We start from the raw sequence: 24,131 nt of genomic DNA, 5'->3' as shown, positions 1-24,131 counted from the left end.
TTACACCTCTTCATCACACACAGTGGCTGAAATGGATAAGTTGGAAGATGCATGACAACAAGTGTTAGCGAAGAGCAACGGTCCTCAGCTTGTTCCCCCAAAGCCGTATACTACTTGTTGAATATCAAGGGAGAAAGGACCAAAGGATCTGCCCATGCGAGAGGGTTGGAAGTGGAAGATTTGGTCTGAATCAAATGTTAGGGTGTTTGCTTTCACACCTCTGCCTCTTAGGCACAAACTGACAGACCAAGAGCACCAAGAACCATGGTGAGGTTCAGCAGATTGAGCAGGGAAGCGATTTTTACCCACCAGTTAAGAAGCAAAAAAATGCAGCCCAAAAAAGATCACCAGCATCTCTGTCACATTGTGTTCTCAGCAGAGAGGTTACCAGGCATTGGTAGACCATAATTCAGATGCTGAAGCAGTCTCCAGTGTGAGGGGAGGGAACATTAATTGATAATATTGAAATGAAACATAGTTCTGTAAACAAGTAGCCTTATGATAGGACAAAACAGAATAAAATACAATAAAAAAGACCTCCTAGACTTTTTACTATCAGAAATAAACTTTGACTATCCATTGTGATATCTATTGTCACAAGAAGACAGATGGTGTTGACACAGTATGTGATTACTGAGATAGATTTTAGATTTTCTTGGCCAAGACAAATATTTTAATTGAAGAGAAAATAAATATAATTTTCATTTCTTTTTAGGGCTGCAGTTGTTTGAAATCCAGTGGGGAAAAACAATTATCTCATTACTTTTTTTCCCCTGATTCTTTTGCAAAGGAACAGTGACAAAAATGCATTTAAAGATCTAAAAAATCCAACCAGCTCTAATGTTTCTTCATGTTTCCTGTATTCCTGGATTGCAGTGGTGGTGATAGTCAGATACGGCATGAGAAGGGTGTGGAAAATGGAAACAGAACATACCCAGCCCTGCCTTCGAACATGAGGAGCTTCACCTGCGCTCGAAGGGAAGATCTAGGAAACCTGGCAGAGGAAGGTAACACATCTGGAGTCTTTTGGCTGCCATGGAAAATTTTAAGAATGTATAACCCTGTTACAAATCTTGTGCATTGTAATAAACTTTCTTAAATTCTGTTGGTTTCTGAAATTGTCTACAGACTTCTATTAAATATATATCAGTTCCTTCTTGTTTCTTTTTTTTTTTTTTTTCATTGAATCTTCTAGGATTTTCTACCCAAATAAACATATAACTCTCAAAAAATATGTGGACCTACAGCTCATATCCCTTTGGCTGCTCCGCTCTCACGCTCAGAGAAAGCCTATCAGAGAGTTCTGAAAGAGAGACTTAGGGATGGTTTGTTCATCCCCTGCCACAGACTCCCATAGATGCCCTTAGTCAAGTCACATAATCATATGCATCAACATATAGCTTTGAAAGATTTATAGTGCTACTGTGAGGATACAGAGTTATGCTCTCGCTGGCCTCGGAAGCTGTGCTAGGGAGCCGTACATTCAGGTTGTCCCCGCTGCAAGGATTCCTTCTGCCGCGGCATCCCGCCACGTCCTGTCTAGCAGCACCTGACAGAATTCCAGTTGGAGCTTGCACTTTCAGTCAAAGGCTTTCAAGTTTGATCCCTTCAAATCTCTGAAGTTCACCCATACAATTACCTCTGCTGTTCAAAGCAACCCAGGGCTTAGATGGAAATAAAGAACACGAAAGGATTTCCCAGGGTGCTCTTGGAAACTTGAAAAAAAGTGGCAAAAAGAAAAAAAGAAAAAGACGCAGCATTACACCTTGAAGTTCTTGCAGCGGTGGCAGTTCATCTGACATTAAAAGGCCAAATTCTGCTCTCGGGTGGTTGCGGCCAGCCTGAGCTGTGCTAGCCTGTCACGGCCGTTGGTGCACGAGCCATGAGCCCCGATCGTTCCATGTGCACAGCAAGGACAGCCTCTGGGATCCCTGAAGATCTGGAAACTGAATTTGCCCTAAAAAGCCCGGAGGACCTTTGCTGGCAAGCAGACACCCCTCTCCCAAAGTGTGCGCCACATTTTCATCTGGAGACAGCACCTCCACAGAATTCAAGCTCTGTCAGACTGAGGCTCCAATCCAGTGTTTTATTAGAGATGGATTGATGTAAAAATAGCTGTTTATAGGACATATCGTATAATAAACTGTATGCTATATAATAAGCAACACCCTTTCCTTTAAAATTGTTACCAATGAACCACAGATTTTAAATACTGCCTACACCTTATTCCCTTCCTAACTTCATCTGTCCTGTTTCCAGCTTTGACCTTACTTCCTGCATTTCTCTTTCTTCTCTTGCTAATTAGGGATATTTGTATTTCTTAGGAGGTCATCTGATCTTGCTGCTCATTTCCCACTTGGATCAAAACTCTTAAAAAAAAGTTTCAGCTTTTAAAACACATTTTACGAGATACCTATATATATAACTAACCTCTTAGGATCAGTTTTGACCTACATCTTTTTATTCTATCATAATAGGCTTATCTTTACCTGATGCTTAAAATATTCTTTTCACCTGAGTGATTCTGTCATTTACACTTTCTTTTTCTTTCGGCCTGTTAAAAAAACATTACAAGGAAAAGAAAAATCGTCTATTGGATACAGCCTGTTTGCACTGGGCACACATGTTTATGAATCAGATAAGACCTTTGTGTGTCAGGTAGGTGGTGGCACTAAAAGCTTTATATATCACGACATCAAAGCAGCGAGGAGATGAAAGAGCATATTTTTGCATCATAAACAATATTTACATATTGTGATATTCCAAGAATCTTTCATTTAAACAGGTGGAAAAACAGGGAAGCAAGCACACATGTAAAGCAAAGTCTTACTTGTGGTTGATGATTAAATTTTATATGGCTTTGATATAACCACTGCAATTAAGTGCAGTGATGAGCAAGGACTTGTTTTGCTCTTTATAGGGTACACATTGTTTACTAATCCCTAGTTCATATAATAAATCCATCATCATCTGGGCACAGCTGCAAATAAAACTTTAAAAGGACAATTTTCACCCTATGGAACAAATTTCAGACTTCTCTCCTGTACACTCTCCCTCTTCTCCCTTCCCAACCTCCCCCGCCTAGCTTTGAAATGTTCTATCCTTAAAAAAAGCAGTTTTTATATGTTCAGACTTTCTGGACAGCGGTAGCTATTTTATATGACAAATTCTACCGTTTGTCAAGCTGCAGATAACACATATGCAATGTAAACAGAGGCTGGAGATTCATTTACCATTACAGTTGAAAGTGGCTGTTAAAAACTGGAATGTGCTCAATCACCGCAAATCAACACACTGCAATTTTCACTTTTCCTGATTTTGAGCATTCATCACCACTTGCTCTTCACCCTTGAAAAGAAGGGCAAAAAGACAAATTACTTTAATTAGGAATTAGTTATGAGAGAATGAGGTGTTCTAATTATATCTAGAACCTCTTAAATAGTTTCACTCAGGCTTATTTGATTTCTTAATTACTGAAAGAGAAAAGACACACACAAATTGCACCAGTTTTTGAAAACAGAAATGCTGTCATTCATTTGATATTATGGATTAGTCTACAATGAACAGTTGTAGGGCAATAACATCTCCCAGACAGCACATGCATTGGCACAGGATAAATTTTTTTTGTTGAAACATTAGATAATCACCTTCTTCCATATCACAAAATACATTATTTTATACACTATGGTGTGAAACCATAGATGTGACAGGCTGTAATGATTTATTTATGAGACATTATTCTTTGATGCAAGAATACATTAGGTTATAGATTCCATTTCCACAAACATAATGCCATGCACTGCATCTGAGCTCCAGTGAGATACTGTAGGATGTGAGGTTCATTTTGTATATATAAAGCTGTGTATAATTATACATTTTATGTCTATATCAACAGCCAAAGTTGCACAACATTTTCCCTTTTAACAGATCCTTCAAAACATATTTTTCTCAGACTTGCCTGAAAATAGATATCAAACTGGTGATAGGGTCTAGGAGAATACCTTGGGGATAGCATTTGATTATTAATAGTTTGAATATTGCTATTTGTTATGGATATTGAATGTATCTTTTTCATCTATTTTATCTATTTCAGGACTTTTTAGATAATTTTGAAAATAACTATTGTGATTATTAGCAGCATTTTTTCTACTATACCCTCACTTGTCTTAGTAACACACCCAACTACATCTGGATCAGAGAGTGCAGCTTAAATTTTAAAGCTCTCTAAAAATTACTTTCACAATTTCTTATTTTATTTTTCTTCCTCTCTTCTCTTACTGGGGGAAAAATCCCCAAAAGTCTCAGTGTTGGCTGGACTCCTCTCCCAGCAAAGCCACCGAGTGTCATTTACTACAGCTGTGAGCCCACCCAAGCAGGATCAGGACTCAACGCTCAACGTCTCTGAGATCGAGGGCAAGGAGGGACTGTGAGGTCCCAGCATCTCCTTTCTCATGGAATATTCCTATTTGAGCAGTGGCTGCCTCCAGCAGATGGAAAAGCTTATAGCAAAGTGATTTGTGTGAGGGGAGGAGAAGGGGCTAGGAAAAGGTCAGGCACATGTCATGCATCTTACAGAAATACTTTAGGGTCTTTTGAAAATTCCTTTTTTGGAATGTGTGATTAATTCAGGATCAGGTCCATATTTATTCAAAAGATCTCTCTCAATCAGTTTCTCTTTCTGTCTGCATAGTGCTTCAGGGTCTTGTGATAGAGCAGCCTGATTCAAGGCATGTCAGGATCAACTACTTCCTTTCTTTTCATGATGAGTAATATGTGCAAATGGAGGCATGTTTATTTTCAAGCCTCACATAAAATATTAGTCCTACTTTCAACACCTCTGAAGGCTCATAATGGTAGTCATTGATTACCAGTGGGCTAGGTGTGTTTGCTCATCCACTGGAGTTGATTTGCAGTACCAAAAACCTAGTGAAACTAAAATGTCCAATTGCACAGGTGAAGGCACTGTAAGGGGACATGTCCAGGAGAGGATGGGGGCTCTGCAGTAGCAGCTCTGATATGAGGACTATCCCATAATTAAAAATCTGGAATTGACTATTAACAAGGAACAAGAATGGCTGAAGGAGGTGGCTGTACATCATGTGCGTGATACGCATGTCTGTGCTGGGTCTGCAGGTGGGTATGGGTGGCTTTATTTCACTCTTTTGTTTAGAAAAAATCTTTTTAAAATGGAATTTTTTACAATAGAATTCTGATTTTTTTGCTTTAATATTTTATTAACATGATTTTTACTTCTGCCTTCTAAACAGCTTGATTGTTGAATATAAGATAGTATATCCATGAGAAAAATACCAGTAATAACAACTGCACTGAAATATGCCATAGTTGTCAGATCAAACATTGTGTTTATTCATTATTGTCTCCTAAACTTATTACAATTTCTGTTTTCATTGCAGTTAGAAAAGGAACAATTTCAAAATGTAAAATATTTTCCAGATAGAGGAAAATTAATTCATCTCACAGCTTTAACAACCTAGAGGTGAACCAAAAACCAATTTATTGTCCCTATTAAAAGCTTCCTATGCCAAACATCCATCTAGTCATCTCCTGGAAATGTGTGCTCTGACTCCAAGCCCCTTGGAGTTTATACTATCCATTAACTAAGCTTGGGGTCACAGTCTTTGCCTTACTGTTTACCTAAAGACCTCGTGCCTAAAGCTTATCTGCTTTCCCCAATACATCAGTCAGGCTAATAAAATCTATTTCTTCCTCCTACATATAACTTGCCCTACTCATATCTTTAAACCCTCATGACTTCATTAATACCACTATATTAAACATTATGAACCTTCATGGTGCAGTTTATATTAAATATAATAGTAATAATTCATTGGAAATCTTTTTCTAGGCATCATTTTGGGCTCCTGAGGAAATTTCCAAGTTTCCGTTGAAGTCTTTTGGTTGTTTCAAAGGCGATTTCTTACTCATTAGGGTATCTAATTGTACACATAAATAAAAAGTATTTCCCTAAAAGAGGGCCATCTAAACTTTCAAGGCTTGTTTTATACTTTGGACAGTATAAAACACAAGCACAGGAGAGAGAAAATAAAAACGTAAACCAATGCAGACAACCATATGGCACCATGTACCATCTGATACTCCAGGACCCTCAGACTTTGAAGGAAATGGAGAGGGGCTTTGGGTAAAGGAGGCCAGAAGGGAGCACCTAAGCATCTGAGGGTGAGTCGGAGGGTGGGGATAGCAGGCTTAGAGATGGAAATTGGGTTATGGAGGGGGAGGGTGAATTGGGGGCTGTGAGAGGTTTTAGGAGCCTCTGAGAGGGAAAGAAGGGCTGGGAACAGGCAATGGGGCAGAGGGACATTTCACACCCCTGGAGCAGGCATGGGTGGGATCTCCATCTGATCCTGAGTGCATCCCCAACTAGGTCACCCACTTCCTTCAGTCCTTCAGGGGTCAGGACACCCTTCTGTGTCCCTAAACTAATTCTGGACTCAGTTAACTCCTTCTCCCACAATCCACACTTCTGCCTACCTCAATTGCCTCTGTTTTTACGTTTGCTTCTCCCATAGGGGATGGAAAGAGAAGGGAGAAGAAAAAGGATGCGGGGGGGGGGGGTGTGTGTCAGGCCCTGTTCCTGTCATGAGCAGCAGTTATGGGGTGTAAAAGACCTGCTGCTCCCATCCATGGAGGAAAGATATGGGGAACAAGAGGTTGTGGATGCTCTAACTTGCCCTCATGCATCCCTGTGCAAGGTTTCCTCATGTGAACAAAGATGCTTCTTCCACCTTGTGGAAAGAGGATGCTCCACTGCTTGCTTCAGTCTGCTAGACTTTTGCAGAAATTGCCTACGTCACCTTTGTTCAAAGACATTGCTGTAACAGGCCGTGGGTGGTTCTCATCTAATTAAACAGAGGTACATAAGTGTGCATATAGTGTGCATTTAAGCTAGTCACCCCAGGCTGTCAGTATAGTCAGTGAGGTCCTAGGCAGGCTATGCATAGGAACCTTGGGTGTGATTCATGTCATCCTAAAGTAAATGTCTATAATAGGTCAGGCAAATTGCACCCTAAAAGCACTTATTTCTCTTCCTCGACTAAAAAGGGAGCCTAGAGTGATTAGCACAGCTGTAGACATCTACTTTGTAGATGTTGAAAGATAAATGACACGAATCCCACCCTCAAGTCTGTACAAACATCTGAAGAATTTGCCATAATGACGGTGGTTTAGCTGTGGCCTGCAAAGCACATGACACCAACACGTGGAGATGCTCCTAGCTGCTCTCTGATTACTGCTCAGCATCAGCAGTTTGCAGAGGTGTCTCAGGGCACCTGTTGCTGCAGTCTCGAGCAGCCAATTGGTAAGAAGGGGCCCAAATGTCAAAAGGTTTAAAGATCCCTGAAAGAGATTCAGTTCTTGGACTACACAGGACCAAGTCGGGACATTTCATTTCCAGGTAGAGATGTCAATATGATAATCACAAAACAAATGTTTTTCTTCTTGGGAAATCCAAGGCAATTCCTCAGGTGGTGAAACAAATTGCTAGTACTTCCAGGAACTCCAGAGGCTGACAGGAACAATCTCAGTTTTAGGAGCTACATAAAAGATCTGACCACAGATGCAACCTGTAGTTGTATCATCCCCTCTCTGAGGAGCTGGGGCCTGTGTGGATACAGTGAGTCAGTCTCACCATATAAACAGCAGAAGAGAAAACCCTTCTCACCAAGTTCCCAGCTACTGCCTTTCAAGCATTATTAGGCACTTTACAATGATCTTTTCCTTTTTCCTTTTAAGTCCACAGTCACGAGAGGCTCTGTGATCTATCTACCAACTGCTATTTTTCAGCCCTTTATTTGTCATTTCTCCAACAGCTTGTACTTTGACAATTTCCCCCTAAACCAAAGCCCTGCCTGTGGCTCCCCACGGAGCCCTCGCAATGACGACTCTTCATGTAGATGGAGGCAGTCGATAGAGAGAGGCGTAAGGCACTCCTTTCTCCCTGGGAACTGCATGCATCGACTCTGGAGCACATCCCAGCTCTTGCCAGCACAGTAAGTGAGAGATTTCATTGTAATCATTTTAATATCTTTCAAATGGCTGAATGGATGGATAGCAGTCCTGGAAGAATATACACTAGAGGGTAGTCAGGAAGCATGATTAGTATTGGGAACAAGTATTTTTCTTGGCAGAGGACGAGCATGCCATTTGATAGATAGTGAAACACGGCAAGAATGCTGCTCAGTAGCAGATGCCAAACATTCTCTTGTGTGCGTTGAAGAAAATGAGTTTTGTTTTGTTTTGTTTTGTTTTTTAAAGCATAAGGGAAGGGAGGGAGCTTCCCACTGCCTGCAATAGCACACATGGCTGTACCTGCCTCCGCACTGTGATCACAGCATCTGGGAGCATTTTCCACATGTGATGCTGATTCTCCCGGCCCTGTTTTCCAGGGTTAATAAATGATTTGAAAACAGTGACCTGGCTTTGATTTTCTTATACAGCCATTTGGAGGAGTGCAAACCTCCGCCGTCCTCATCTTTCCCACGTATGCATGCACAACATTCCAGATTGGCATCTTTCAGATGTAAAAAATTGTAAAGAAAAAAAAGAGTGCATATCTGAGCAGTTTGTGTACTCCTGTAAATTAAAACAAAGCTCTGTATTGACAAGGTCTTAATTTGATATGTTTTAATCCACCACCATATACTTTGGAATAAACTCTTCAGGTATCTAAAGAGAAAAAAACCAACAGCCACCTAATTTTCAAATAGTGGTGCACATCCAGGGCAATGAACTTTTGATAAATATTTCGTAAGGATTTTTAGTGAATGTGTATCATCTGCTTTACACTACAGACCCAGACAGCTTCTTGTCCACGGTGTCAATGACTTTTAACCTAAGCCATCTCAGAGCACAATGTGGCATGATAGCCTGCAACTGCTCCTTTGGAGTAATTGCAGCTTATGTCAAGAATTTTCCCACTCAATAAGTTACTGGGATAGATTTAGCATTATAAAATATCATAGATCTGCAATAATGCAAATATTAGAGGTCCCAAGTATATATGTACCAGTAGTATCTAATATACTTCTACTAAACTAGCACAGCCTGTGGAGAAGGATGGCTCCTTGAGATCACTGTGGAAAAACACTAACAAACCATGGTATTTCCAAAGTCATCATCGGGACTTTGCTGTTATATTAACTTGCTGACAGTATTTTATTTGTCATGAAACGAAGTGCCAGGATGAAAAAAACAGCCCTTGGCCCAGGAGAGGGATTGCCTACTCAAGTGCAATGCAGCCGTTCTGAATCATTCAGGCAAAGCATTTCACTCCTGTCCTGAGCTGGCTTTCTCAGCTGTGGCCTTTTCCTTGTGAGGGGACAGCTAACTATGCACTATGCTCTCCTCTGAAACACACACTAGTGGACAAATATGGAAGGCTAAGCAAATCCTTCTTCCTTTTGAACTAAGCCAAAGAGAAACATCTGGATGAAAGAAGAGCCATCATACAGCTTTTCCCCCAGTTCAGACTCTTCCTAAGTTTGGATACCACACTTCATTCTTCGTTCTTTTCTTCGGGCTTGTGAAAGTAAAAGTGTTTTCTCCTCCTCTCAATTTTACACGTTCAATCATGCTACCTGCTATACTTGGAACAGTCTTCCACATCCTTTCATGAAATCTCCTCCCACCTCTCTGTACAAAGCACTCCCACAGCAATGCTCTCCCTTCTTTTCCTCCAAGGTCATTGTTCTCCCAGGAATTCGCATTACCTGCGACCTGCTGTGGCATTCTTCATTTTCTCCATATTAGCCTGTGGGCTCCTCAAGGATACCTACCTTGCCACATATTTGATTACTGGAGAAATAAACCAAAGCCCAACTGAAGTCAATGGCAAAATTCCCATCAATTTCAACAGAGCCAGGATTTTGCTCAAAGTATTCAAATGAGGCCTCAGTTGGATGTCTGTGATGCAGATATTTCTGTGTGCAAGGGCAAATCGCATCTGCTGTCTGCATTTAAAGCACATTGAACAGCTGGTATTTTCAGTGCTGTATTTCTTTCTAAGATAACCAATTTCGTCTGACAACAATGTAGAATTTTATATAGCATGAAAAAACAAACTAAGAAACAATTTATATAAAGGTTTCATTTTTTCTCTTCAGATGGCAAATATATATATTTGCACATATCTTATCTACATGTTGCTGTTTCCTTGAGCACCTCAAATAATAAATTGAAACATGCCTCATGGTAACATTGTTGGGTATTTTTCTCTCACCCACATACATACCTACAAAGGTTTAAAATACAACTTTTGAAAAGATTCAAGACTAAAGGGGGAAAATAATCTTATTATGCAACAATTTATTGTCCTGCCAAATGTGGGTGCCTTGGAAGCTTGAACAACCCGCCAACACACCTGTGTACATTGGCATTAAGTTAAATCAATAACAAAAAAGAGGCCTGCAGCCAATTACCTGTCACATGGAAATTCATTTTAAGTGGAGATTTTACAAGCATAACTTGAATCATATCTAAGTTATAAGATAGTGCACATAAGATATTTACAAAGATGTTTGAATTTAGAATAACATTTACCAAAAAGCCATGTATAAGAATGTTATTAAAAAGCACTCAATAGCCATAATAACAATTGATTTTCCTTCACAGCAGAGTAATTTACAGTGATACAGATATGAGAAAAAAATAAACAAATGTATTTTCTTTAAATTACATCCTCCTATTATCATCTTCTTATATTAGATAGGCCAGTAAAATGTCATTCTCTGCTTCCAGTGTTTCATTGCCTTGATGTACATACACCTCATGCAAAACATTTATTGCTTTGTAGTGACTTTTCACTGAGTTCTTTGGTTGCTTAAAAACAATTGAACTCCCTATTTTTTGTATCTTTTTCCAGTACATAAAAAAGTCTTTTGATCAGCATTCCCTCATTTGCAATAGGTGAAACCCAGAACAGGTTCACGAGACATATGTAACTAATGTGCAGTGCAGGGTGCCCTTGCAGAGCAGGAGTCAGCACCACAATTCTGCCCCTTCCAGCTCTGCACAGAGAGCATGCATCAGGGCACATCAGGATAGCCTCCTCCTCTGCCAAAGACAAGTATCACAGATATCTGCGGCATGTCTTTCCATGAGCCATGCAAGAAATAAATACAGCTGGTATCCTATCTCACCCTCAACACAAAGAGATCCTGCTATATGCTGGTTTTCACTTATAAGCGACTTTACGTATAGGACATTTAGCAAGACTCGGATGGGGTGCAGACCTAAGTTTCATCAGATATGATTTGGTCTTGTAGGTACTTAGTTTGCACAATGGGAAAGGGACCGAATAACAATTGGTGACAAAACCTTGATCTGTGAGATGCTACATGTGTCTTCAGATCCCATCAATTTCAAAAGATGCTGAAGGCGCAGAGTATATAGTATAATTCATCTACTTGCATTTCTGCTTCTGTTTTCACCACTGAGGAACTGAGAGAGTTGCTGTAGGTTTTGAGCTGTTCTCTGCAATCCTGTATTCTAAATGCTAATTGCTTAAGGTATATTCATTTATTAGTAGGAATCATGGTGGCCTTAAAAAGCAATAGCTTTCATGTTAAAGACATTACTCATAAAAGCTGTAATTGATATTTCACCTAGCATCCATTTTCCTGGAATCCTGAAGGATGGTTTTAAATATGATGAATCAACAGTTCCTTTTGTCAAACCACTGTTCCTCCACCAAGGTCACTGCATGTTGTCAGAGCAGAACTGGTTTGTGGATTTCAGGACATGCTGTGACTTGAGTTGCTTGGAATAGAAGACATCATATTCTCTACCCTTAAACACTCTCCCAGCTATCCTCCCACTGTTTCAAAGTTAGTTAATTTGATAAAACTGCCATTTCAGTCTTCTTGAAATTTATCTTATAATGAAATACACTGTTCAAGTAATATCATGGGAATCTGGGGGTGACACAGTGCTCATTAGATGCTGGTATACCTGTAGGGTGGAAAGAGATGGGAAATCTTGTTTTACAATTGTTTTAGGTGCCATATTACTTTTGTGAGTGGAGAAAAGTTTATTTCATTTCACTAGGAACTTGATCAAGTTAAATTTCACTACAAAAACCAATGATTATGTAATGTTGGATATATAAACAGGATCCCACTGCAGTAAGTGCTGCATCTACTGAACTAAAAGATTGTCTTACCTTCTTCTATACACAATCTATCATGTCCATAAAAGGAAGGATGAAAGTACACAAAGAAAATGAAAATGTCAATCAGAATGTCTTTGTATACCGGTGCCCTAACTTCTATTTCACAAGCATCATAGAAAAAGAGATCATAAAAGTAGAGGTGTTAAAGATAATAATATTTTTTTTTAGGAGTTGATAAGATTTTTCTTCCAAGTATTAAAATTACCATAGAAAATCTGATTTTATGCTTGTGAATTTGAAGAAGGGCACTCAAGACTGATTTGTGGGAACAACTGAATGGGTAAATTCATCCAGATGAGGGGTAGTAGGTAGGCAGTAACTGGTTATGAATGACGCCTGAAGTGAACACAGATTACATTGAAGTAATTCAGGAGAGGCAGGAAGTAGAAGGACACAAAGGAGAAGTTATGTGGTTTAAAGCTCAGTCTCAGATGTTTTTACCATAAACGCTGTGTTTTATAAGATTCTCTGTAAATTTGGAGATTCCCTCCTGAAAAAAAATTGTTATTCTTTAAACATTAAGATGAAGAAAACCAAACACATTTAGAACCTTCCTCTCAAGTTGACTGATTCTTCAATAAATATTTATAATAGTGTGAATATTTTGTAAATATATATAATTTGCAGCCTGAAGTCACTGCTAATGAGTAAATACATTAATTAATTTTCCTGTGCTAATATACCCAAACTCTAACTGTAATAGAGCAATTACCTCAGTTATTTTTTTCTTTTTTACTATTTCAGATCTTAATTAGTGTAGATCATTATTGCTTAACCAATATCTGAATGACAATACAATTTCCCCAGGACCATTAAGTGTGTGTCCATTTGTAGCTGGTCTTTCACTGGACTTTACAGCAGCTGGACCCTGTTTCTGAACTAGGACTACACTCCCGAAGACTTTCATTTCCAAAACAGTGCTAAATGCTTTCATCAAGGGACTCTTGCAGCCACTGAAGTGCACTGTGTCATTGGGGTTCTAATTTTTATAGCATTGCCTGTAAATCCTTTCATCTCAAAAGTAACTGTACTACTTCTGGTTTGCCCTCTGCATGTACACCCCCAGCTAAGAGGTGGCTCTGCTTTGCTGCCAGGCAAAATGCCTGTCTGCTATCAGCCGAAGCATAAACCTAGAAGAACATGTGAGAAAACTTTTTTCGAAAAATTAAAAATTAAATAAAGATACATTTTTTAAAGCTGATAATTTTCCAAGGGAAAAAGTTATAAGAAAAACCTTATACTTTCCTTTCACAGCTTTAACACTGGAAATAATTAAAAAGCCTATTCCTCACTATCAGGTAGCTTCTTTGAAGCCTCTATTTACTGAATGCAATAAATACTTAGGAGTTATCAGTATCTGTTGTAACCTGGCAGTATTCTCGGACAGAGGATTACTAATTAATTAGTGGAGGACTATTGAGTCAGAACTACTTCAGAGCGTGTCCCAGTTAGAGCATTAATAATGGTGCGAGCCAAGCAGAGGGCAGGAATTTATCCTTGAGATAACTCAAAGATGGCACTGCAAGTTATTGCATTCTTCAATATTCTTGTTTGAGACCACTTCTGACTTTTATGATCACCCTAATTCAAACTTAAGTAATAGAGAATGTGTCAATACAACTTTCCCTTTAAGTATTGCTAAGGAGCATGCAGGAGCCCACATGTTTGCTTAACTGGCCCTGCAACCAACACTGCTAACAATAAAACCAGAAGTTCAAACTCAGTTCCTTGCTTTCAAGTATGCCCTTCAAACAGCAAATACCAGTTTATCATCCCCCTAAAACAGGCTGCAAGTTAACCAGGAATAAATCCAACATATCTACACCAAGATGCTGGGCACACGAGATACCCAATCATTTTACTGACTTTATTTAACACATTCTTTCTACCACCAGTAACAGCTACTCATGGCATATATGTATGTGCATGTGTGAGTGCATGTCTCGGAGACATACAACCTCCCCCACCCTGTATTTTCAAGGACCATAATATACTGCCTGCTTCCTAGTCCTGCCAATACCCTTGAAGTGGAATAATGTTTAACAGAGGGCAATGCTGTGGGAAAACTGCCAAAGAAATGAAGGGTGGGGGAAGTCAGTCAAAGCATTCTGATGAATATTTTTGTACCTCCAAAGACACGACTATTATACAAACATTGACCTATTTGTCAAGCAATCACAGTTTACTATTGCTTAAAGGTCACAGAAGTTTCCAAGATTATTAAATAATTCATGGAGCCAAAGACTAAGGATGTTATTTAAACAGTGGAGGTAACTTTTGTTAGTGAAGGACAATACGATGACAACATCCCTTTATTTTCCCTTGAAATTTTGTAGAGTTTGCAGTGTAATACAGTACTGGCCCATTTCAGCTGAAAGAGGGAACTCTGCTGCGGAAATGGGGCTCAACACTACAACAAAATATTACTTTGGATTTTCTCCCCTTTTGTGTACATTTGTCAGTATACAAGATTTATTGTTTTTTACAGGCATTTCAATGGTGCTAGGGAGTAGCAGTCTATCCACATACATAAATGAATGCAATGCTCTGTCCCTATTTGTCTTTCCAATGTAAGTTACGAGTCAGTGCAAAAAGTGCTCTGCAACTATTTAGAGTATGTGCTGTGCACACATGAACAGGAATCAGTACAGGTTTGTAGTACTGAGTATCTACTTAGGCTCCCATTAAAACAGCCTTATTCTAATAAATCTTGCACCTACTGCTTCCCAATGGCTGCAGTTCCTTCAGTTCTCAGTAGGCCTTCCAGGTCACTTCTTCATAGACCTTCAAAGGTGACGAGCTCTAGCTATTCCCTAGGCCCAGGGATTCAAGGAGAATTAAGGCTGTCCACTATAGCCCAGCATGTTTTCTACTTTCTGGGTCACAGTTCCCTCTGCTAAGTGACAGTCATTGTCCTGCTGTCATTATCCTGGAGCAGAGGCACAGCTCAGGGAGGAATGACTTAGGCAAAATCATATCCCAATTTATCAAATCAAATTATTCTTTTTCCCTGCCCTGAAATACTTCTTGGTGTATTGCCCCTGCAGATGTGCCATACTGAAGGCCTGTCATACTGTGACACCTTCACAGAATCACAGAATAGTAGAGTTGGAAGGGACCTCTGGAGATCGTCTTGTCCAACTCCCCTGGTTGAGCAGGGACACCCAGAGCACAGGAACGTGTCCAGGCGGGTTTTGAATGTGCTCCAGGGAAGGGACTCCACAGCCTCCCTGGGCAGCCTGTGCCACTGCTCTGGCACCCGCACAGGAAAGACGTTTTTCCTCATATTCAGGTGGAACGTCCTGTGTTCCAGCTTGTGCCCGTTGCCCCTTGGCCTGTCATTGGGCACTGTTGAAAAGAGTCTGGCCCCATCCTCTTGACACCCACCCTTCAGATATTTATAAGCATTGATAAGATCCCCCCTCAGTCTTCTCCAGGCTGAACAAACCCAAGTCTCTCAGCCTTTCCCTCATAAGGGAGATGCTCCAGTCTCCTGACCATCTTCGTAGCTCTCTGCTGGACTTTCTTGAGTAGTATCCTGCCTTTCTTGAACGGGGGGCCCAGAACTGGACACAGAACTCCAAATATGGCCTCACTAGGGCGGAGCAGAGGGGGAGGATAACCTCCCTCGACCTGCTGGCCACACTCCTTTTTATGCGGCCCAGGACACCATTGGCCCCCTTGGCCACAAGGGCACAGTGCTGGCTCATGGTCACCTCGCTGCCCACCAGCGCTCCCAGGTCCTTCTCAGCAGAGCCACTTTCCAGCAGGTCACCCCCAGCCTGTGCTGGTGCATGGGGTTGTTCCTCCCCAGGGGCAGGACCATGCACCTGGTTGCTCTTGTTGAATTTCATGAGGTTCCCCTCAGCCCAGCTCTCCAGCCTGTCCGGGCCTCGCTGGATGGCAGCACAGCCTTGTGGTGTATCAGCCACTCCTCCCAGCTTGGTGTCATCACCGAACTTGCTGAGGGGACACTCTGTCCCTTCATCCAGGTCATTGATGAATATGTTGAACAGGACTGGACCCAGCACAGAGCCCTGGGGCTCTGTTGGAGGCCCACTAGTGACGGGCCTCCAACCAGACTCTGCCCTGTTGATCATGACCCTCTGAGTTCTGTTGTTGAGCCAGTTCTCTGTCCACCTCACTGTCCTCTCATCCAACCCACACTTCCTTAGCTTGTCTATGAGGATGTTAGGGGAAACAGTGTCAAAAGCCTTGCTGAAGTGAAGGTAACCAACATCCACTGCTCTCCCTTCGTTGATGCAACCAGTCACGCCATCAGAGAAGGCTATCAGGTTGGTGAAGCATGATCTTCACTTGGTGAATCCATGCTGACTATTTCTGATAACCTTCTTGTCCTCTATATGCCTGGAGGTGACCCCCAGCATGAACTGTTCCATCACCTTTCCGGGGATGGAGGTGAGGCTGACTGGCTATAGTTTCCCTAGGTCCTCCTTCTTGTCCTTTTCGAAGACTGGAGTGGCATTGGCTACACTCCAGCCCTTGGGCACCTCTCCTGCCCTCCATGACCTTTCAAAGATGATGGAGAGTGGCTCAGCGACAGCATCCGCCAGCTCCCTCAGCACTCGGTGCATCCCATTGGGGCCCATGGATTTGTGAGGATCCAGTTTGCCTAAACGTTCTCTAACCCAATCCCCCTCATCCAAGGGGAAGCTCCTTTTCTCCAGATTTCCTCTCTCACGTCTGGGGGCTGGGATGCCTGAGGGCCAGCCTTAGCACTAAAGACTGAAGCAAAGAAGGCATTCAGTAACTCCACTTTCTCGGCATTCTTCGTCACCAGGGTACTCACCTTGTTCAGCAGCAGGCCCACAGTTTCCCTAGTCTTTCTTTTACTACTGATGTATTTGAAGAAGCCCTTCTTGTTATCCTTGATATCCCTTGCCAGATTTAGTTCCAAGTGGGCCTTGGCCTTGTGGTATCTCTGCATACCCTGACAGCATTCTTATATTCCCCCCAAGTGGCCAGTCCCTTTTTCCACATACTGTAAACCTTCTTCCATTTGAGTTTTCCTGGAAGCTCTTTGCTCATCCATGCAAGTCTCCTGGCTTCTTTGCTTGAATTCTTCCTCATAGCACTAGTCTTGAGCTTGGAGAAAGTGCTGCTTGAATATTGACCATCTCTCCTGAACACCCCTATCTTCTAGCCCTAGCTCATGGGATTCCTCCAAGCAGGTCTTTGAAGAGGCCAGATTTAGCTCTCCTGAAGTCCAGGATTTTAATCCTACTTGTTGCCCTGCTTCTACCACTCCCAGCACTGTAAAATGAAAGACTGCAAGGCTCCCCCTACCTTGCAAAATCCACCTCTTTATTATTTTACCAGTTACAACACAGAAATCAATGTGGTCCTCAAAAGGTAGGACATTCTGAGAACAATTCCTTTACTGAATAGTCCTCTGTCTTTCTTCATTACTGATATCCATGCCGCAGGAAACTGGTTAATCAGGGCCATCATCAGGAGGAAGAAAGACTAAGCAGCAACTAGAGCACTCTCATGAGTGGTCCCGTCTGATGCAGAGTACTGTGCTCCATGACCATCAAGCTCCAGGTAGCTGTCTTTTTAACAAAGAGGTCAAGAAGGGCATGTTTCCCCATCTCACTAAGCAGCTGCAAAGCTGTTCTAAGATCTCCAATGGGCTGGACCTTGGAACTTCACCAGAAACCACAAGCAAGATAACATAAAAGGTTTAGTTCCACTGCTGAAATAATCAATAGTTCTTTTTACATCTAAAAAGGGCAGCTGTGCATAAATTGGAAGATTACCCAAGTGAATACTTACTGAAAGAATTTCTGATTTAAACAAAATTCGAAGAGCAGAGTCATGAATTTGGATGGATTCTAGCACCCAGTGCAATATTTCTGCTTGATGGTGTTTGGCTACTGTTAGTTCATTTTTATGGACATTTATTTTTGGAAGAGTCACCATTAATGGTCTGCTTGATTGCCAAAGGGAAAGGGTCTTCAGTGACAGCTTCAAGACAGGACGGAAAAATAGGTGCCTTCAGTGGTCTAGTGAGGACTAAAGTTTCAGTTTCATTCCTCTGCAAATCATGGCTATGGATATGCACTCCCATCAAGATGTCTATAGGTCACTTAAAATAAGATTAATAAAAATATTATCTTCCTTACATGAAAGACAGCTAACTGCCAAGAAACTTGCTCGTATCACAGGGCAATTGAGGTTATCATCTAGAACAAAAAATAAATAATCTTTAAAAAAATCACCAATAAAAAGACAATACCTTTGGACAATAATTTCACATTACACATCTCATAACGATCTGTAACTATCTCATAGAATTGCTCTGTTATTCCAAGAAGCACCATTTCTCCTGGAAACCCCATCATTAGCTCAAGTGATTTCTGGAGCAGGCAGGTACTTAATGAAGTTGGTGGAAGTTTTGCCAGAACCAGAACCTCACCTCTGACCTTACAGCTGAAGCAAGATGCCTTCAGAAACAGTAGAAGAAAGAGCTCATTATTAATGGGGCTGACAGATACAGAATTACAGCTAGTAAGCCCAAAATAGAGTCTTGAGAGTCACTTTCCTGCTAAAAACTTAAGGGCATCTGAAATGGCATGCAGTAACTTTATTCCTTATCCCAGTATAACACGAAAGGTGAGCATTCATTTGTATACCCTGCAGACTTCTCAAATAAGCCATTGCTCGGGGCACTGTCTGCCAGACCCACCCTTGCCTTCCCTATGATCTAGGGGAGAAAATCATTAAATGAAAGCCAGAAAGTTCATCTATCTGGATACAACCTGATGGGATCGCAGTGGGCATGTCTATTCTGGCAGCAGCGATCCCCATACCAGCTCAGTGCAATGCCAGGAGGAGATACCATATCAGGTCATGAAGGCAGGAGATCCATATTCATAGGCTATTGCACCCAAATAACAAATCCTCTCTCTCAGCATCCAGCAGTAACATGTGGCATGGGCCCGATGCAGCACTATGCTCCGATGGATCATACGGCTGTGTGACACACCTAAACCTTGCTGCCACCAACTTACCTCAGCAAAGACAAGGAAACATCTAGGAAGGTAAACTGATGCAGGGGAATTTAATAAACCTTGAACCTACAGGAAAATAAGACCAAGCTTCCCTTAATCTGTCTTATCCTCAGCGTTCAATAAAAAAAAATTTAAAAAAAACCCAAGCAATCTGTAGAGTATAAATCATACCTTGATAAATGTAGGTCCTTAGAAGCCAGTTGTGTAAATACGGATACCCCTGCAGGCCCTGATAACCAGATTAGCAGCAACAGCTGCCAGACCACGCAGCAACAACCAAATTATATTGTTGTGTCCTGGCCAACGAAGTTTCCAGATTGACTCTCAGGTGCTTCCCCTACATCACTGTTAGCGAGAACAATGCATCATGAAAGTAGCTGAGGTTCATTGATCTTGAAAATTTAACGTTTTTCTCCTTGGATGTATACAACGAAGTTTGACACTTACATTAGTTCACAGTATCTCCACTGTACAAAGGAATTGGACTTTGTCTGCTGGCAGCTGGGAAGGATTTCTGAACAGAGGGGGGAAAAAAAGGTGTCTGGGTTTGGTATGACCTCATACTAAAAACCGTATCCTTATTGGATAAGAACCCAGATCAACTGATTCATAAGTGTCCTGCCACACCTGTTCTTATTGATGATTACAGACTAAAATTAACATTTCTTCTTGGCAAAACTCCACTTGAATCATACAAAAAAATTTCGATGAGCCTCAGAGCGACTAGTAATACAAGCTAGACCTAAAAGTACACAAAGGAGGCACAGACTTGGTGGGGGGAGTGGGAAAGATAGCTCTCTGTGTTTGGGAGAGAAGCTTTATGTCCCTACAAAGCCTGGAAAACAAGTCTAATGTTACTGACTGCCCTTCAGCACTGCACTTGCTATTCATTATAGAACTAGAGACAGACAGTTCATAGAAAATCTGGATGCTTCTGCACTGTTGGGACTGGGGAGATGAACAGGACCCAGCACAGTCCCAGCCCTCCTCAATGGTGCAGTCTGATCAGGGCTGATGGTGTGGGCAGAAAGGGGTTGGTAACAGGGTCCACTGGCAGCCCCAACACACCAAGCCATGGACCAGGCCCAGGGGTCATCCAGGCAGTCCAGCCAGGAGCAGAAGGAGACAGTGCCAGAGAAAGAGCTGGAGGTCTGCACTCCTATGGCATTGCTGGGACATCGTCTGACAGCCCCAGGCTGGCCTGAAATGGGGCTCGCGGGCCATGGGCAGGAGTGGGTGGAGGCTGGGCAGGGCCAGTAAGTGCCCTCAGGGCCCTAACAGCTTCCTTTATAGGAAAATATTTTAAGACCTTTATAACCCAATACATGTGAGAATTCTCCCCCAAAAGACCCAGGCATGAACTAATCACCCATCAACTTATCCTCCGTGATGGATATGAGGATTTAGATGAAAAAAAGTGTCTCTAATCATCTCTAGTGATTCAGATTACTCTCTTCTTGGCAAGAACATCTACTTCAACTTAAATCAATGCAAAAATTATACAACTTAAAATGCTAAAGGGGTAGTAAAAGCAGACTGGATGTCTGGTCAAACTAAAATAACTGAAAGAATTGCAGGATTATTGGATGCTGGATGTCTGTTGTCTTTGTCTGAGAGCTTTGGAATGGAGATCCATGAATATGGGCTCTCCTCCACTGGTGAGCTGGTGTGAGGCCAGTGCAGCCCTCATGTTTCCAGTCAAGTGTCACTGCACTGCGACACGCTGCTGGAGAATAATATTTAATATGCAGCAGAGAAATTGTTTTATTATAAGATGTATTATAACATGTTGTAAAGACATGTAAAAAATAATTTTAAAATACTTAAAAGATGATGCTAGCTTGTTGTGGCCTGTTGCAAAGCAGTTATAAATTGGAGTACTTACAATAGTTCATGCATGTCTCTGCATGTTAGAACAGCACATCAGAGAATTTATTTATCGGGAAAAAAACCAAACTCTGCTAAGTCATTTAGTTCTTATAAAGGTTACCGTCATTTACAATTTTGCCAGATTTTATAAGGCACAATACCAGATTGTCACATGGGAAAGGCTTGCAGATTCAAGTCCTTATTCTTCCCTCTAGCGAGTGCTGGAACCAGCACATTTGGGACACAGGGGTTACGTCAAAGCCTTCCAACTCTTTGAAGGATAATTACCATACCTGCATAATCACATGGTCTACCTTCTATGCATTCATGTTAAGGAGAGGACATTAATCTAACAAACGCCCAGCGGCTGACATTTTTTTTATATATATCTAATAGTTCTCTATAAGATATAGCACTCCACCTAACAGCTGCAGAAAACTCCTTGCCACATTCCCATTCCCTCCATGGAAAGGGCTGCATAATGCTTTTCAGACCTGCCATGCTAGGTAGGAGCGTTCTGCTGCAGGATATGATGTTGTTGATTGTCACTTTCTGTTGTTTCAGTAGATAGTCTAGACCACTAGTTCATTATAGGTTATATAAGAATTACAAAAGGGAGCCAATAAACAATACCCTAATAGAATGATTTATACTCTGAAATGTTTGAGAGTACTTGTAAATATGTCTAGAGGTCATCTAAAATAGCTGTTTGGTTCAGGGGGATGGTATGTGCTGACATTTATGGTCTATGCAAGACTATCCTCAGCAAACAAACCACAAAGGCAATAGTGGATACAGGAGCACCTGCAGCTTTTGGTGTAGTAGGCTTAGAGGAGCTATTTCTCTCTTGAGTATCTGGTTCAGTATCCAAAGAGACTACAGTGCCATGTATCAGCCATGTTCCCCTCTCCAGTGTCTGTATAAAGATTTGGTTGATGGGCAGGGAAATAATCAAATCAAATAGGACACTCCAACTGTTCCCTTTCCCAACAGTTGTCCCTCTTTCGTCAGTCCAAGTTTTTAAAGCTGGAATTACATGGAAATCTCAGAAATGTCTGGATGTACAAACAAGCATGGTGAGCCTTGCACTCTCTTTCTATCCAGTACACTAATGGCCAAAATGCGGTGACTCCTCACATGAGCTGCAGACCCTTACCGCTGCCAACTGTGCCCTTGGCTCCTTCCATCGGGATTACCAATGTCTGCTCCGCTTTGGTGCTTCGGAGTCTGCACCTGCTTTCAATCCCTTTCTGGGTGTAATTCCAAATATAAGCTTTTATCTCTAAACTCTTCACCTGTCTTGTGTATTAGGTCTTTTGTAGTGCTGAGCTGCCAGGTTGGTGAGCTTTGGACACCAGAAGCAGGAGTCCAGAGGAAGAGCATGCTCTTGGGTACAACTCCAAGCATGCCCATATACCCCAGAAAGTGGTGGGACAAGCGGAGTGTTTTGATGGAGGGTGCAGGAAAATTAGAGTGTATAAACAAATAAATACAAGACACAATTCTTGGTCTGCTACCAAAATCAATAGCTATATATAGCTGGACTGAGATCAATTTGTGTTCCCATGTTTCAGAGACCTATTGACAAAATCTGTGTTATTGTAATACTGTGTTTTATTAACCTGTGTCCAGAGAAGCTTATACTTCATTAAAAAGCCATTGTCAAACAGATTCTATAAATGGATAATACCCCTAATAAATTTTATTACTTACTGTAAAATCAGTAATATAAACAAAGCACATTAAGCAAGTCCTTTTACCTACAGAAAACATATCACAACTATTTTCCTCCAAGATCTAATTAGATTAAAATTTCATTTTCAAAACAGAAGAAAATAAGCCTTTTACCTGGGGGAGATCTGGATATAAGTCAGCAACATACTTGTGCTTTTTGTTTGGTGTTTTTGTTTATTTGGGGTTTTTTTTGCTTTATCAAATGGCAAATTTGCCCAGGTAATAAACAAAAGGAGCGCACTAGTGATAGTACCTACTTAAAAGTAAAAGCTCAGCTACACATGAAAACATCAAAAGATCAATTATTTGCATTTTTTAAAACAACTATATGGTTTCCTTTAATGTTTCATACTACACAAATATTTTTACAAACATGCTTGCATATATGCATACAAATGTTAAGGAGCCATAGATCCTAGTGTCAGCCTCTTCATTTCATATACTTATAACTATGACGCCGAAGTAAGTTCTAAACTCAAATCCAGCCTATGCAATCCTTGAAGCGGCATTTTGATTTGGGGAAATAGTGCCTTGGACTAATGCTGCAGTGGAGGCATGAAGAAGTCGCATAAGTTCTTTGAGATTCAATTTGTTGTCTGTAAAATGTGAGATTAATTACCTCAAACTGCTGAGCATATTACTGATGTAAGAGGTCACAAATCCACTGAAACCAAGGAGAGTCCCCACTGTGTTTGGCAGGGCTTGGAGCCTCACTGTTTAAGCAGGACGAGAAACGGGATTTCCCTGGCAGTTAACATGTTGCCGCTGCAGCAACAGACATGACAAGGTGAAGGATCTTGGTATGAGTCTGATCCAAAGATGGTATCTGGCTCCACACTCTGGGTTACATGGTGAAAGCAGTGATTGACTTTGATTGTTTGGCTTGTTTCTGGAAGTCTATCATCCATGAGCCTAATTAATGGACTCTTGGAAATCTGTGCATGCTACTGATGGGGCAGGCTCTGCCTGTGCCTGCATTTCTCTGCGAAAAGGGCTGTAAGGCTAAACTCCCTTGTTGCCCATTTCTATGAATTGGCCAACTGCAACATGTGTCACTTGAGCACATTTGAGTGGCTGCTTTAACCTCTTCTGTGAAGTAGAAGACACTCAACCAGCCTTAGCATGAGAAGGAAGCAATAAGGACCCACATGTTTTCTGTTGGGAGCCATCTGTCATGCCTATATGTCCAGGCAGCAGCCTACCTGGGAACTTTGTAGCTCACCACTGGGTCTGCACTTACACAACTTGATAAGAGCCTTTATTAGCCAAAGTGCAGCTCCTCCCTGCAG

This window comes from Phalacrocorax carbo, chromosome 2 (assembly GCF_963921805.1).
Source record: "Phalacrocorax carbo chromosome 2, bPhaCar2.1, whole genome shotgun sequence".
Lineage (NCBI taxonomy): Eukaryota > Metazoa > Chordata > Aves > Suliformes > Phalacrocoracidae > Phalacrocorax > Phalacrocorax carbo.
Note: the sequence above shows the minus strand (reverse complement) of the source record.